Source organism: Pinus tabuliformis, chromosome 4_2 (genome assembly GCF_031772625.1).
Source record: "Pinus tabuliformis cultivar Carrire ecotype Pingquan chromosome 4_2, CPIR1, whole genome shotgun sequence".
Lineage (NCBI taxonomy): Eukaryota > Viridiplantae > Streptophyta > Pinopsida > Pinales > Pinaceae > Pinus > Pinus tabuliformis.
This window is the reverse complement of record NC_142304.1, coordinates 315,475,555-315,493,397: the sequence shown is the minus strand read 5'-3', so window position 1 is coordinate 315,493,397 and position 17,843 is coordinate 315,475,555. Positions and strand designations below refer to the sequence as shown.

The 17,843-nt window shown below is 33.8% G+C and overlaps 1 pseudogene; it reads left to right on the top strand.

Moving 5' to 3' along the window:
• Positions 1-397: 397 nt before the first annotated feature.
• Positions 398-17,843, top strand: part of LOC149169240 (glutamate receptor 3.3-like) — a 75,585-nt pseudogene continuing 58,139 nt past the window's right edge.

The following is a 17,843-nucleotide window of genomic DNA, read 5'->3' as shown; positions in this document are numbered from 1 at the left end:
CTAGAAGCCTTCTCGCCATATTCTAGTTCTGACACACACCACATTCAAATGCAGGTTCACAATTGTAGTTAAATTAGAGTATAAACAATCCATCAATTTATAAAACCGTGTATGCATACGAAATATTGGAAAGAGCAGCTGCATTTCAAGGTTGAACCCTTTAGGGTGCCCATCATGGTGTGTCGAGCAATGATAGAACAGACTTGGCCCCAGCTACATACAAAGCGTCCAGCAAGAAATCAAGCAACAGAGCATCCAACTTTCAAACAAATGAAACTGATAGACGACGTCCAGCGTTCAAACATATGAAACGTCCAGCGTTCAATTATTTGAAACTGATACTAGAAGCGTCCAGCGTTCAAACATACGATACGTCCAGCGTTCAAACCAGGTTAGGATGACCAGCATTCAACTGTTTTACAAACCAGGTCAGGACAGTGCAAACATTCCCATGTTAGATGAATCTCAGACAAAGAGCGCAGGTACAGAGAGTGCAGGGATGGCATGCAGAATGTAGGTAATCAGTTACTGAATTATATGGGGAGCAGTGGAGTAGACCAGGAGTTACAAAGACATAAAGGCTAAAAAAGGAGCTGGCTCTGATACCATGTCAGGCCAGGCAGTAACTCCATTAGGCAGAAAATTGATTCGTATTATTCATTCAATCAGGTAGGTCTGTTATATACATGAGGGAGAGACTGTTCAGTTCATCTCCCGATGACTGTTGGCATTTCTGTTTTATTTATTTACATATATTTACCCAATCACAAGGATTAGGTGTCAACAGTTGGCTACAATTGTTGGTAAAAATCGGTATGGAGAGCTCTAGATAGATAACCTTACTCTCAAGTAAATTCCCTACCACCCATTAGATTAACATTTTATCCACCTTCATTCTCCAAGCTGCTCCATGGTACCCCTAACTTATGGTATGCTTTTATTTTGTAAGCTCAAGTTGGTGTCAACGTTGGGGACCCTCATTCGAAAACCATTCTACAAGTAAGGTGTTTTTCTTCTTCCCATGTCCTACCCATATGTCTATATTGTTTGCATTACCAGTCAAGTTTATATGCAATTGCCAATTTTTCCCACATTGTTAATTTTCCACTTACTCGTTTTTTTCCTCTTCGCAGGTAAGCTCTCGACTTTACTCTCAAAGCAAAACCCACATCCACCTAGGCATTTGATGGACCTTAACATAGGTATTTTCACTTATAGGTCAGTAACTTTGACACTACTTCCTGTCCTAAGTGTCTCTACCACCACTAGGTATATGGAGGGGTTTCCACACTTTTCTCGGACTATGCTTGATGTTTCAAGTCCTAGAATCATCGATTCTTTTTCCAGTTTAAGTGTTTTGTGTGTCTAAGGGTGTAGAGACAGCCTTATCACCCAACATATTTGTTGTTTATATATTATCCATGTACAGAACATATTTTAAGTTATTGTTTAGTATTATGCTCCCGGTTTTGGAGTGGTTCTCTCCTACTCATATGCTCACTGATAGTGTTGCATGCGAGGGTTATAAGTGTAAATTATTGTATCATTGATCATTTTGGAACTATGCAACTAATTTCAATTTTGTGGTTAATATGAATTCTTTATTCAGATCTTGAGCTCAATTTACCTCATCTCTTATGCCCACTATTAGTATTGTGCGCTACTGTTACTAGTGGAAACTAGTTTATTATTTAGATGGAGAAATGTGGCTTGTTTTTTTTAATACTATGTTTGTTTTAAGTAACTACTGAGAATCTGAGTTGGATTTTCTCCTTTCAATGTTCATTTCGCATTCACCAGATGACACAATTATCAATTATGATATTTCGTGGTTGTTCAAATTATACTATTTTGTGGCATTAAGTTTATGGTTTATGTAATTGTGTTGAAGAGATTTACACATCTTCACTATTTTATTTAAAATCGTATTACAGGTTGAAATGCTTGTACTGTTATTCTCTAGGTATTTTTATAAACATATACAACATAATCTTCAATTCGCTTTCCAATTTTGTAATTCTCTCAATGCATATGTGATTTGACTTATTGCTAATATGGAAATGTTTAATGGAATTCCAATCCTTAGACCTTAATCTTATTCCTAGTGCTTACCGTTCCACTTCCTTTATTAATTTTTATGTTTCAGTACAAAATTGATGGTAAATTTAACTCTCGTTGTTGTGAGTGGAAACCATTTTTTCGAGAGATTAATCTCTCTTTGTTTATTCAATGTGGTACATTAGTCATTAAATTTTAAGCGCTATAGGTGCCTATGCTTTGGGTAAATTGGTACCAATTAAGCCTTACATATTTAAACATCTCCCTCCTATCTTCGAGAACAGATATGCAAATTCTCCTTTCATATTTTGCTGTTAAAACTTGTCCTCATATTTGTACACTCTCTATACTATGTTGTGTTGATAATACTATTATGTACTACTTCCTTCATCTAGCCTCTTCTCCTTTTCCCATGTTTATTTCACCTCCTCTTGTAGGTGACTGATATTGCACACCACGACATGATTTGATTCTAAGTAAAATCCCATTACTCATGCATGCAAGGATATCCACATGGGGAATTTGAAGAAGAATTGAGAGGATTTAAATTTCTAACTCTAGTTAAGAGTTGCAGGTGTTGAACCAAAGCCCCAATTTCCTATTAAATTATCCTATAGCTAGGGCACTAGGAGGTGATGGAATTCCATCTATTCAATTGTGTATTATTTCACAGTAGAGCGAAGCAACTGTAAATAGGAGAGAGATATAAAACATAACATAGGAATTTAGTGTTCTATATTGGCCTATGAATCCATAGGCCTTAATGGAATCCATATAGGCTTCCTTCTCCTTTATACGTATATTATTTCCATTCCAGAAAAGATAGATAAAAGTAGCCTCACCTTCTAGTTGGGTTTTCTCCTATAATGTGTTTTATAGAGCATATATTTGTGTTCATTATGGTTCGTATGTGATTGTATTTTGTTGTTTTCTATTTTCTACATTTTATCTAGTTCATGCATAAGAAAATCATAATTAATTGATATATAAACTAATTAAATTTAGCCTTTATAGTAGGTATTTTAGTTAATTATCAGATATGTTACAACAAACTTTCCAATATAATATCCATGAAATTATATAGATCGCTCACACATTCAATCTCTTCAATTTAGTAATCAAGCAAGGATTCCCTAAACTTTGATCTCACAACCTCATTTTTCCTATATTTAAAGTGAGGATAAAATTAATCCATCTAATTTTAAAACATGATGTTTATCCCCATATTTTCTAATCTATACCAAATTAAAATATGATCATATAGCTCAAAATACATGCATAAAGAGTTAAACAATAATCTATATTTAGTGGCCGTCATTTAGTAATGGACCATTTTGTTATGGTTAGAATCACTGTGAAGGAGTTCTTCAATAGCTAAACCATTCTCTTTCACTATATAATTGATTTTAGAAAAGTTTTTCACATAGCGTTCAACAGCAACCTTTGAAATTTGTAAGAAGAGATCAAATTTCGTTCAAAGATGAGAATTGCTATAATAATTCTATATGAGAGTGCTATTACCTAATTTAGGAACATTTGTTGGAAATAAAGACAATGAGAGAAAATATAACCATAAAAGTGATAAATACATAGTAACAACAACGCACAAACCATGAACATGTTGACTTACCCCCAAAATCACCAATTGGCAGAAATTACGCTCACAATAGATCTATTCTTATATTATTTCTTAAACACAACCATGCCTTGACTTAAAAGCAGTGAAGTTTAGTGAAGTTTTCAACAAATTAGCCTGGCCAAGTTAGCCATTTTTCTCAAATCATGCACATTACAATGGATAATATGATTGGAACCACCACTTTGTACCTTACAAAATTGACTCTTTTATGAATTCAAGTTTATCCTAACAAGATTGAGGACTTGTTGGAATATATTAATTGAGTTTGTGCTTGTATAATAGAAGCCTAGTCATAGCTAGGCTCTTGAGAGGGGAAAGACCCACTTCTATAAGGAGAATAGGATAGGGTGTATTGCTTTTAATTTTGAGGTTATACATTATAAAACGCTTCTGGATTTTCTCAATATTTCTCCAGGATTCTCTACAGATGCTACAACCCTAAACCTAACATCCATATAAGATAACATGAGTGACTAAAGTTTCAAAGAGGAACTTATTTCTATCACACATTAAGAGGTTTGTCGTTTTACAATTATTTTCAAGACGAAAATAAGCTTTCCACCCCCCATTAATCCTTTTCTCAATGATATAGTTCTAGTTGAGCTTGTGATGAATATCAATTCCTAGGTACTTGTAAGAAGACACTTCCTCCAAGGTACTATTGTCACACATAAAATTAGTATAAGTATCCTTCTTGGATTCGATAATCATAACTTTTGTTTTGTCAATGTTACCAGTCATACCCATCGTAGAGTAGAAATCCTTAAGAAGTCTAAGTTGCTTATCAATATTAGATGGGTAGCTTGCAAGAAGAACAATATTGTTAGCATAGAGAAGAAGGATGATGACAATCACAGCTAAGATTGTGCCAGGACAACCTGCTTCCTCTAAACAACCTTCTAACTTATCGATGTAAATTCCAAATAGGGTGGGGGAGAGGGGGAAACCTTGTTTAACTCCGATATTACACTTAATATCTTTCGACCACCCCTCATTACTCTTTAACTTGGAAATTACATTCTTAGATAAACTTATAGCAGCAACTCTCAACCCAAAAGGAACCTTTAGCTCTTCTAATCTATCCCACAGGTTGTTTCTAGGAACCGTATCGAAAGCCTTTCTAAAGTCCACAAAGCAATAAAAGAGATTAGATTTATCATTGCGACTTTCCTCCACAATGATCCTAAGCATAATGAGGGGGTCTGTTATTGAGTGCTGCCTTCTAAAACCCACTTGGCCTTTAGCCCTCTTACCTTCACTTTGAAGCCATATGCTCAACTTCTTTTCCAAAATAGTACCATATAACTTGGCTAATAGAGGGTTGATGTTGATAGACTAATAATTAGAGGGGTTATTTGCATCCCCACCTTTAAAAATATCGATAATGAGGTTGTGAGTCCATGGTTTAGGGAACCCTTGCTTGACAACCTGATTGAAAATCTTGTGGATTTGGGGAATGAAGACAGGACCTCCAATTTTTAAGATTTCTGCCTCGTAACCTTCAATGTCCTTAGCTTTGCCATTTTCTAGTGTTGAACCCCAAAATCAATATCTTCTAATGAGAAAACTTCTTTTGTTGTGTGCAGGGTTTCAAAGTTATCCACGACAATGGAGATTCATAAAGCTTTTTAACATAGGAATTCAGTCATGTAAATCAATTTTGTTATTATCTTTAGTTTTCCTAGTTAGAATCTGCCTCCATAATTTCTTAGGAGCTACGTTAGGCAGGTGTCAGAGATTCTCTTGTCTCTTACGAATATACTGCCTTTTTTAATTTTAGTTAGGGCATTGTATATTTTTATCTTGCCAATTTTAAGAGAGTGATCAACAACTTCCTTAATTTCTCTCCTCGCACTTTTACAATATTTTTCATACCGTGCGTTGGTTTTTTTTATTTCTTTTATTACTTGAAACTTCAATTGAGAACATGTTAATAGAATATGAAAGGGTTGTTGTAAAATTATGAGGGAGGTCTTCTATGTTGTCTATTCTAGATAAATGAAGAAAATTAGTTTTTAATTCATTTAAAAAGAGATTGTTTTTATTTCTATCAATGACTAAGTTCTTTTGGCTATAAGGGTTATCTTCTATGGGATCTCAATGCATGACAAAATTCAGAGTTATATGCCCAATAAACTAATATGTTATTTCCCTCTTCTAAATCCATATTTAATATAAACCTTAATTTTTGTCGTCAATTTATATTTGTATCATCTCGTGTACAATAAAATATATATAATTTTATTTGATCAACAATAAACATTAAATATAATATTTAATTAAAAATATCATTTAAATTAGTTGAAATTCTTTAATAATTAAAAAATAATCATTAATTTTTATAGTGATTTACTGAAAATCACCCCATATTTAAAGATAATTGATTATAAAACAATATATATTTTTAACAACAGATGTTAGTTTTATAATTTATATGATGTTACTTATGGGTGGATAAAAGAATATAATCTTGACTATGTTGATTAAAGATGTTATCATATATATATATATATATATATATATATATATATATATAATTTATTAGTTACATAATATTGATAAATCGTGATATTAGCTTATCATATTGTAATAAATTTTATGGTATCATCAAATCTATATATATATATATATATATATATATATATAGATATAGATATATATATATATAATTTCCATAAGTTAATATTTAATATAAACTTCAATTTTGGTAGTAAATTTGTATTGTCTGGTGTACAATAAAATGTATATAAAAAATTATTTTTATATCAACCATAAATATTAAGTTTAATTAAAAATATGATTTAAATTAGTTGATGTTTTTTAATAATTAAAAAATTATTATTATTTTTCATACTGATTTATTGAACATTGTGCCATAATTAAAAATAACCAATTATGAAATAATATATATTATTAACATAGGATAGTTTTATAATTCATATGGTGTTACTTATTGGTGTATAAAGGAATATTGTCACACCCCTACACTGACAGTACTCTTCCAACTGCACTATAGTGAGGTGTGGCACCACCGACCACTTTCTTTTCACCAGTACTTATGATCGTGGACTACGCCTAACATTCGTACTTAGTTTATTTTTCATTACCAAGTATTAGTTTATCCTTTATATATGATGAAAACGATGAAAATTCATCAAAACATCATCAACACATGTAAATGCACAATAGTATAAAGGGAGCGGAAAATCTCTGCAATATGAGCCTACCTGTATATCAATATATATAATCTTCAATTTTTACAACATAAACTAAATCTTGGAGGAAACCCCAAATTTACACTTAGCCAAATTACCAACTTCAACAAACTCGGTTACCTAGCTCGTCCGCTTACCTGAACGATCACTGCACATTCTGCCCAACTCTTCGTTCACCCCTAAATGCATTCGTTCAGCTCATCATGTTGTTTTCCCAACTTGGTCGCCCACCTGTGTCACTGTGCACACCTACCCGGTACGTTCGCACATTGGTCCCCTTTGTTCACAACCCGTCACACTTTTTCACCCGCCTCGCCCTTCGTTCGTTAAACAAACACCCTCACCGTGCTACCCCACTCGACATTATTGTTCAGCCCAATCGTGCCTTTGTTCGATGGGTGTACACACACCCGTGTCACCTCTCACCCGGGCTCCAATTCATGATTTCGACCTCCCTTCGTTCGATGGGCTGCACGTAGTACCCCCTACAAAACTCCCATTCACGACCTCCAGTTCAACCTTCTTTCGGCTCGTCGTGTCACCTGCCCAACTCGTGTGCCCACCCTCTTTGTCTATGTCACCCAACCTTGGCGCGTGCTGCACGACCGTGTCACAGACACCCTACTCAGGCGCACTCTGGATGACCGGGTCGCCGATGCCCTACTCGGGTGCGCTCTACACAATCGTGTCACTGACGACCTACTCGGGCACGGTCTGCACGATCGGAACCTCCATTTGAACTTCGACACATACAACTCGCCATCGCATTTCTTCGCTCTTCTCCTTGGCTCATCTAAGAGATATGCGTCCAAGTTCGAATGAATGACTTCTCTCCACAATCTGCCATCCATATATAAACTTGTTCGCCAAAACATCCAAGTGTCCAGCCAACTCGTCCATCCCACACGTCCATCGGCTTTACTCACAATTCATCCGTCGGCCCAGCCATCTCCATGGTCGGCCGCCCATATGCTCCATGTCCTCCCGTCAGCCCGCCCATCCGTCGAGTCACTTTGGACCGCCCAAATAGATATAAACATAACTCGTCCAAACTTCATAACATATTCTTCCAAGTGACTTCTGTGACCTTCCACCGTGGCCACAACTCACCCATCCGCGCATTCTGCAGTTCGTGGTCCTCACAAATATGATCTAGACCATGCTCAATCTATAACTTTGTATTTATTTTACATACCAATATTTATATTTATAATTTATTATTATGTTAATTTTATATTTATAATACATTTTTTTAATTTATTAGCTATATGATATTGATAAATCATGATATTGCAAAAAATTTCATAGGAAATTAAAGATCTATCTCTAACATAAAAAGTATATATGTGTGTGTGTGTGTTCACGTGTTAAACTTGTATATTAATTCCTTTTGTAATTATTATTGATTTATAATAAAGTTCTAATTTAGATATATTTTACGAGTTTTTTTTTTTTTTGATAATGTCAAATATATTATGAGATAAATGTTTTAATGCCTATAATAAATATATGTTTGTGATATTAGTTATATATATATATATATATATATATATATATATATATATATATATATATATATAAACAACACAATATTTAATTTAATATTTAATTAAGAAATAATTATTTAAATTATTTTTTATTTGTTGAATTGAGACTACTATGATCCATATCAAGTTTGTGAGAGATATTTCACAGCGTAAATCACATTATATTTCATTTGTCGATGCGTTTCGAACCAACCATTGTGATTCATCGTCAAGACAAGTTGAAGAATCAGATCTAGATTGCATGTTAAATAGTCAGAGAAGAGCATCCAACGACTATAATTTTTGACCAAGCAACGGCTATATTAACTAACCAACAACTATATTTAACTAGGAAATGGCAAGTTGAACCAGACCCAAGAAAAAGGGGGGCAAAACTATATTTAATAAAAATTAAAAATTAAGAAAAGTTAAAGTTATGGATTTAAATAATTATTAAATCAATAATTAGTTATACTATTATTAAATGACTTTACATAAAAGTATTAACTATTCTATATTTATTTTAATTTTAATTATATATATATATATATATAAATTAATTAATTTAAGTATTATAGAGTAAGAATAAATCTTTAATATTCTAAATTTCAAATTTATTTAATTGTTTATTTAACTGTTTAATTATTTTAACTATAAATTATTAAACATATTATCATAGGTTAATTTCATTATTAAAATAATTATTTTTCTTTTATTAGTTAAGTAATTATTTTTCTTTTGTTAGTTAAGTTAAAATTATTAGCATATAACTAATAGTTATTAAAATATCTATACAAATTCCTATCAAAAAATTTCTTAACTATATAGACATAAAATATAGAAAATATTTAAACATAACGAATTATAATTATATATAGATAGATATTATAAATTATAAATTATAATTAACATAAGTATGAAATAAAGTTATTATCAAGACCATGCTAACAAGCTCACAAGAGATGCAACCAATAATTTTATATATATTATTGTTAGGTTGAATTTAATTTAATATTTAGAATATATATTTTTCTAGTTTTTGAAAGGGAGCGACGAAGATGGGACGCCTTCTTCAAATAACTAAAATATAGATTTAAACAACATTCATGTTAAAAAAAAAAATGAAAATTCATATATTTATATTTAATTAAAAAATGTTAGGCGAGATTCTATATAGTTTTGTTTTAAGAAATGTAAGTTGTAATTATTTTTAATTTGTAATTATGTTTATATATATATATAGATGCGAAAATATTTTTTTATTGATTGTTTTAAAGATGTTTAACAATAGGTTTTGAATTTAGGTATCAGTACCATCCATGCCACTTGCGCCATGGAGGAATGACGATACCCTTTATATGGCGACCATCATTCCCTCCACAATTGGTGGTCCGGTTGTAGGTGTTAACGATAATAGTTCAAAACAAGAAACTATTGCTTCAAGTTCAGGTGGAACTTCTTCTCGGTTTTCCTTTGGATTATTTGTCATCAACCTCCAATTTTAGTTATTCTGTTAAAATAGTAGAGCTATTCAATTTACTCGGTATATGGCAAACCTTCAAATTTACCCCAGAACCAAAAGGAATTAAAACCCTAGTGCATAACCTTATCACGTCTAAAATTTAAATTAACTCACCTACATCTTCTGACATGATCACTATCAAATATGACCCATCTAATCAAATGGCTATCACATCACTTGCTTGCCAACAAGCTTGGCCGATTTCCACCGTCGATCAATTCTGCTTGATCCAACGGCTATCATGTAATCTCCCATGAAATATTGCATGATGCATAACAAGTCAAGAGTGTGCAAGAAAAATGGTTTTCTTGACGTCTCAACCAATTAGGTTAATCGCATGAATTTGCAAAATACCATTTACCACTTTGAGACCACACAAGATACTACTTACACCTATGAAGACTGCTCTTCTATTCGGATTAACATCTGTGCTTGTTGGCATGCGATGACCAGTAGATCTATTAGATATGTCGATCAGACAATTTAGATCTTCTCGTGGGTTTCTCATGAATTTTTCATGGTTTCCTCATTTTGCCAAGACTAGCACTTCTGCCAAGTTTAGTTTGTCTCTAAATTATATTCTGTAAATTAGAATACATCGCATTTATTTCAATGCACAATGAGTGAAGATTTAGATTCGAGAACACAAGATTATATAAAATCTAATTCTAAAGGGCTCAATCTGGAAAGCAACAAAACTCAGAAATATTTCGAAGGAAATTAAAACCTTCAGTATCTGACCATTTATGCATAGTATTCACGAAGATACAGAGAGATTCCAAATTTTACATTCCAATCCTCCTCAGCTAAAATCCCATTATACTAATTCAAAACTTACATAAGTACCTGTACATATAACAATCAGATCCTAAATCAATGGATCGAATCTGTCTAATCCTAGATAATATCTAATCTGCATGATATTCTCCTTGATAATCTCAACTAAGCCTAAATACTTGAATTAATTACAAGATAATTCAAATCCCTGAATTCTAGCTCAAATCCTATCTAGAAAGCTTTGTAAAGTGACAACTAGAGGATCCCACTCCTTTGCTTGTAAACTTTTTTTTGTATTTTTGAATAAATTCAAATTGTTTGTCTTCAAGCCTCATACTCCTGCATCATACCCCTGAGGACAAAATTATTCATGGGCTCCTGTCCATGAGCTCTTCTACAGAATTTCCCAACTTTTGTAGAATGGCCTATGTCATCCAAGTAGCATCAACAGTGGGTTGATCCTTCCACTTGATCAAATACTAAAAATGCTCCTATCCTCTTGTATTTTTAAACAATCCCTTATCTAAAATATTTTCTGGCTACAATGCCTTTGTTGTAGGTAACTATTTTATCCAATCAACCTCTTTTTCTTCTTTATCTTCTGTTGTATCATCTGCATTTCTATTTTCATACCTGTATAAATCAGCAACATTGAAAATTGGAGATATTCTAATGTGAGGGGGTAATTCAATTTCATATGCATTTGCATAAAATTTCCTCAAGACTCTACATGGTCCAATTTTCTTAAATTTTAACTTGTTATACTCCCTTTTTGGAAATCTTTTCTTCCTTAGGTGTGCCGAAACGAAATCTCCAACCTCAAAATTAACTTCTCTCTTCTTCAAATCTAATCTGCTCTTATACTTTATGTTGCTATCCTGTAACTATTGTTTTACCTATTCATGTATTTCTTAAATCTCTGAAGAAAAATCTTCTCCTTTAGAACTTCTCATTTCAGCTTTTCCCAAGTCTCTTAATTCAGACACTCCTCTTGGGTGCATTCCATAAACTATATGGAATGGAATATGTCCTGTACTCTTTTTAGGCGAATCATTATAAGAATATTCAGCCTGTGCCAAAATTTGATCCCATTGTTTTGGATGTTCACCTGCAAAACTTCTCAAAAGATTACCCAAGCTTCTGTTTACAACTTCAATCTGTCCATCAGTTTGAGGATGATAAGCTAAACTGAAACTCAATTTAGCACCAAGTTTCTTCCACAAGGTCCTCTAGAGATGACCAACAAATTTGGTGTCTCTGTTTGAAACAATGCTCTTAGGTAACCCATGCAACCTTACAATCTTCTTAAAAATAGATTAGCAATGTGAGTAGCGTCACTGGTTTTATAACATGGAATAAAATGTACCATTTTAGAAATTTTATCAACCACAACATAAATTGAATCATTTCCTCTTTGAGTTTTTGGTAAACCCAAAACAAAATCCATACTTAACATATCCCAATGTATATTTGGAATAGGTATTGGAACATACAAACCTGTGTTTTGGCACCTTCCCTTTGCATACTGACAATCTTTACAATTTTTCACATACTTGTCCACTTCTGATCTTATCTTCAGCCATAAATAAAACCGATTCAACTGTTCATAATTCTTGTCTGCACCAAAATGTCCTCCAAGTCCTCCACGATGTTTCTCCTTGATTAAATTTTCTCTCATAGACAAATTTAGTATGGATAGTTGATTTCTTTTAAACAACAATCCTTCTTGCAAGAAAAAATACAGAGACTTATTTGTATCTAACAAAATGGGATTTTTACAAGCTTCAAAGGCATTTTTAAAATCTAAATCTTCGTCATATAATTCTTTAAGAAAATCAAAATCCAACACTTGAATTTCACTTTCTTGAACTAAAATACTTTTTCTGCTTAAGGCATCTACTACTTTATATGATTGGCCATTTATATGTTTTAATACAAAATTAAATCTTTGAAGATAGTCTACCCATTTTACATGTTTCTGACTAAGGTTTGGTTGTTGCATAATGTACTGTAATGCATGATTGTCTGCATAAAGTATAAACTCCTTAGACATCAAGTAATATCTGCACGTTTTCAATGACTGCACAATTAGATAAAATTCCTTACCATAAGAAGGATATTTCTTCTTCGATTCATTAATTTTTTCATTGAAATAAGCTATAGGTTTGTCTTCCTGACTTAAAACAGTGCCAATAACTTCTCCACTCGCATCACATGTCACTTGTAAAGGTTTATTAAAATCAGGCAAAATTAAAGTAGGCTTTTTAGTGATCTTCCTTTTCAACAGCTGGAAGTTATTTTCTACATGTCAACAATCCATTTAAATGGTTGTTTATTCTTGTATATAGTGTCAATAATAGAAGCATTGATCTCACTAAAATTCCTTATGAATTTTCTATAAAAATTAGCAAGACCATGAAAACTTCTCACCTCAAAAACACTTTCCGGTGAAGGCCACTCTATGATTGCCTTTATCTTCTCTCAATCCATCTTTAATCTATCAACAAAAACAACAAAGCCCAACTATACCAACTCTTCCTTCATGAATGAACATTTCTTTAAATTTAGTAGTAACTTTTCTTGTTGCAACATCTGTAATACATAATTTAGATGTCCCATATGTTCCTCTTTAGATCTGCAGTAAACTAATATATCATCCACATATACTATTACAACTTTACCAATAAATTCTTTCAACACTTAATTCATAAGCCTCATAAATGTACTAGGAGCATTTGATAACCCAAAAGGCATTACCATCCATTCATACAGTCCTTCATTTGTTTTAAAAGCAATTTTCCATTCATCTCCTTCTCTAATCCTTATTTGACGATACTCATTTTTTAAATCCAGCTTTGTAAAATATCTTGCTCCACTTAAATAGTCCATCAAATGTTCAATTCTAGGTAAAGGAAATATGTACCTAATTGTTATTATGTTGATTTCTCTTGAATCACTGCACATTCTCTAGCCTCCATCTTTCTTTGGAATCAACACTATTGGCACTGCACAAGGACTCAAGCTCTCTCTAATCAGTCCTTTATCTAACAATTCCTAAACCTGTTTTCTGATTTCTCCATTTTCTTTTGGAGTCATCCTATAAGATGATTTATTTGGCAGATTTTCCCCTAGAATCAAATCTATATGATGACTGATTTTTCTAATGGGTGGTAACTCATTAGCTAAATCATCTATAATGATATCACAATAATTTTCCAGCATCTCTTGAATTTATGTTGGCAAATCAGAAATTTTAGTAGAAGTAGTTATTACGTTGGGTTTGCAAATTAATGCAAAATTTACATCATCCTCTTCAATCTGATACAAGTATTCTTTTCCACTCAGCAATAGAGCCTTTGGATCAGATTTTCTTGATGCATCCTCTTCTTCCATAGGCAACAATGCATGATTAATACCATCTTTACCGAATTTATATGTCTTCTTTTTCCCATCATGCATAGCTTCTTTGCATACTGCCACGGTCTTCCCAGTAATATGTGACACACATCCATAGGCATCACATCACACAAAAATTTTTCTTTGTATCTACCCAATTGCAACTCCACTTCACATTGTTCATTAACTAACAACTGATGTCCTTTTTGAAGCCATGACACCTTGTAAGGTGTTGGATTTTTCTTTGTCTTTAATTTCAACTTTTTCACCACTTCTATAAAGACCAAATTATTGGTGTTGCCCCTATCAATTATCATTTGACATCATTTTCCTTGAACCTTGCACATAGTCCTGAACAAAGTCTTTCTCTGGGTTGGTTCAACAACTTCCTTTGCTGGCTTTAACAAAATTTTGTTAGCTACTAAAGAGTCCCCTTTCTTTGGTACCTTTTCTTCTTCTGGCACATTTGTTGCTTCCTCTTCATTCTTAGCAACAACTACATTTCTCTGATTTGTCCCTAAGTTTTTCTTGGCACTCATAAGCTCTGTGTCCTAGCTTGTTACATCTATAACATCTAATTTCTCTTCCTCTACCTCTACTTCCTCTTCCTCTAGAAAAGCTCCTTCTGCCACCTGCATCACCTTCTAAGGGTGTATGCTGATTCGAGCTACTACTAGCTCCATCTCTAAGTGTTGTAGGTCTTCCTCTACAACCTTGACTTCCTCTTCCTCGGAAACTACCTCTACTTCTCGCAGATTTCTTCCTCATGAGTTTTTCTTCAGCCTTCAATACCATATGATAAGCCTCTTCTACTATTTTCGGGAACATCACACTTATCTCATCTTAGATATCCATTCTAAGACCATTTGTATATCTTGCAACCTTCTCATATGTATCTTGAATTTGTCTAGCTCTTACGCTCACTTTGTAAAATTCATGTGTGTATTCTTTCACTGTCAAAGACCTATGTCTAAGATTCTACATTTTTCTAAATATTGAAAGTTGATAATCAGTTGAAAAAATCTTACCTCTCAACTTTGGACCATCCTGTTCCAATTTTTAATTGGCTGCTTACCAAGTCTCCTTGTTTTTTCCCTCACTCCATCCCACCAAAGTGTTTCATGTCCTTTCAATTTTGTGACAACAAATTTCACTCTCTTTCCTTCTTCCATTTCTTCATAATCGAAGGATTTATCCATGTCATTAATTGAGTCTATCAACTCCTCAAGGTTTAAACCTCCACTATAAACTAAAACCTTAAGTCTGGGTTTAGATGTTAGATGTGGATCCCAACACTGACTTAAAGAATCTCATTTCAGGAGTAACTTCTGTAGGTTTCTCTTCTTCTATGGCTTCAAATTCAAGCTCACTGAAATCCACATCACCTGCATCTCCTTGATTTCCCATTTCCACTGCTTCTAATCTAGCTTGCATCTGTTGCATAGCTTCCAACACTTTAGCATTTACAACTTGTCTTCCTCTTCTTTCACCACCACCACGTCTTCCTCCAACTCTGAAAGCCATGTTGGATTTCTTTTTATGATCTTTGAGATCTTGCTCAGTGTCAATAGGCTACACTGATACCACTAATGGTTGGCTGGTTGCAGGTGTTAAGGATAATCATTCAAAATGAGAAACTATTCCTTCAAGTTTTAGTGGAACTTCTTCTCAGTTTTATTTTGGAGTATCAGTCATCAACTTCCAATTTTAGTTATTCTGCTAAAATAGCAGAACTATTTAATTTGCCAGGTATATGGAGAACCTTCAAATTTACCCTGGAACCAAAAAGAATTAAAACCCCAGTGCATAACCTTATCGCGTTCGAAATTTAAATTAACTCACCAGCATCTTCCAACGTGATCGCCTTCAGATTTGACCAGTCTAATCGAATAGCTACCATGTCACTCACTCACCAACTAGCTTGGTCGATATCCACCATCGATCAATCCCGCTTGATCCAATGACTATCGCGTAATCTGGCATGAAATATTTCACAATGGATAACAAGTCGAGAGCACGCGAGAAAAGTTGTTTTCTCATGCTACGTTTCAACCACTCAAGTTAATCACGTGAATTTGCAAAATAACATTTACCACTTTGAGACCGCGCAAGATACTACTTACACCTACGAATACCTCTCTTCTATTATGATTAACGTCTGCACTTTTTGGCATGTGATGACCATTAGATCTATTAGATCTATCAATCGGACAATTCAAATCTTCTCCTAGGCTTCTCATGAGTTTTTCAGGGTTTCCTCATTCCGCAAAGAGTAGCACTTCTGCTAAGTTTAGTCTGTCTCTAAATTATATTTTGTGATTTAGAATACATCCATGTTATTTCAATGCACAGTGAGTGAAGATTTAGATTCGAGAACATAAGATTATATAAAATATAATTCTAAAGGGCTCAAACTGGAAATCAACAAAACTCAGAAATATTTCGAAGGGAATTAAAACCTCCGGGATTTGACCATTCATGCATAGTATTCGCGAAGATATAGAGAGATTCCAAATTTTACATTCCAATCCTCCTCAACTAAAATCCCATTCTACTAATTCAAAACTTACATAAGTACCTATACATATAACAATCAAATACTAAATCAATGGATCGATTCTGCCTAATCCTAGATAATATCTAATCTGCATGATATTCTCCTCAAGAATCTCAACTAAGCCTAAATACTTGAATTAATTACAGGATAATTCAAATCCCTGAATTCTATCTCAAATCCTATCTAGAAAGCTTTGTGAAGTGACAGCTAAAGGATCCCACTCCTTTGCTTGTAAACTCTTTTTTGTATTTTTGGAATAAAATTCTAAATCTTTGCCTTCAAGCATCATGCTCCTACACCAACATCATATCTAGTTAATGATGCTCATTAAAATCATCAAGTTTGTCCTTGAGCAGTGCCTTCACATGCTTGCCTTAGTTTCTTGTCTGCTCACCCCTCAAGGCCTATTTACTCCCCTTCCCACACCATGTTGACCATTTAGTATTTTCCTCCAGCTCCCTTCTTGACCGCCTCATCTCTCTTCCCTAGCTGCTCAGTGTTTAGTTCCAACATCCATTGCTCGATGCCACTAGCCCAGCCCTTTGAACCCATATGCTCCATGATGAGCTATGAATGGGGAAGAGGTTGTAAAGCAATTTGTGGTAGGGGAAGAGGGTGACTGCCAAACACCCCTATCAAGAATGTAGAATGGGCACTATTTATAATTATAATTCCATTCCAACTCATATTCGATGCTAAGTCTCTAAACTCGAAGCACATGAGGTATTCCATGGGTAGATCATGATGTAAGCACTTTGTAACCTTCTTGAAGCCCAGATCTAGTAATAGGAAAAGTATAAATCCTAAGCTACTTTTTAGATTGTTGAGTTTTCAAACTTCAATGGTCATTCCACCCCTTTCCTTCACCACCTTTCTAGTGATATAGACATAGATTTCACTCTCAACATTCCCTCCCCCTTCTCTCTTTCTCCCTCGACATCTACCTCCTTTCCCATGCTATCAACATCTCCCTCCACCTTCCTCACCTGCTCGCAGACATATAGAAGAAACGTTTCCATTAGTATCATATCAGGTGATGGCTTCCTCACTCTCCTCTCCTTACCCCAGTCCACACATGTGCTACATCATTGAGGAACATTCGAAAGAAGAGGTCATAACCAAGCCTCCCAGATGGTCGAGCACAATTCCATCA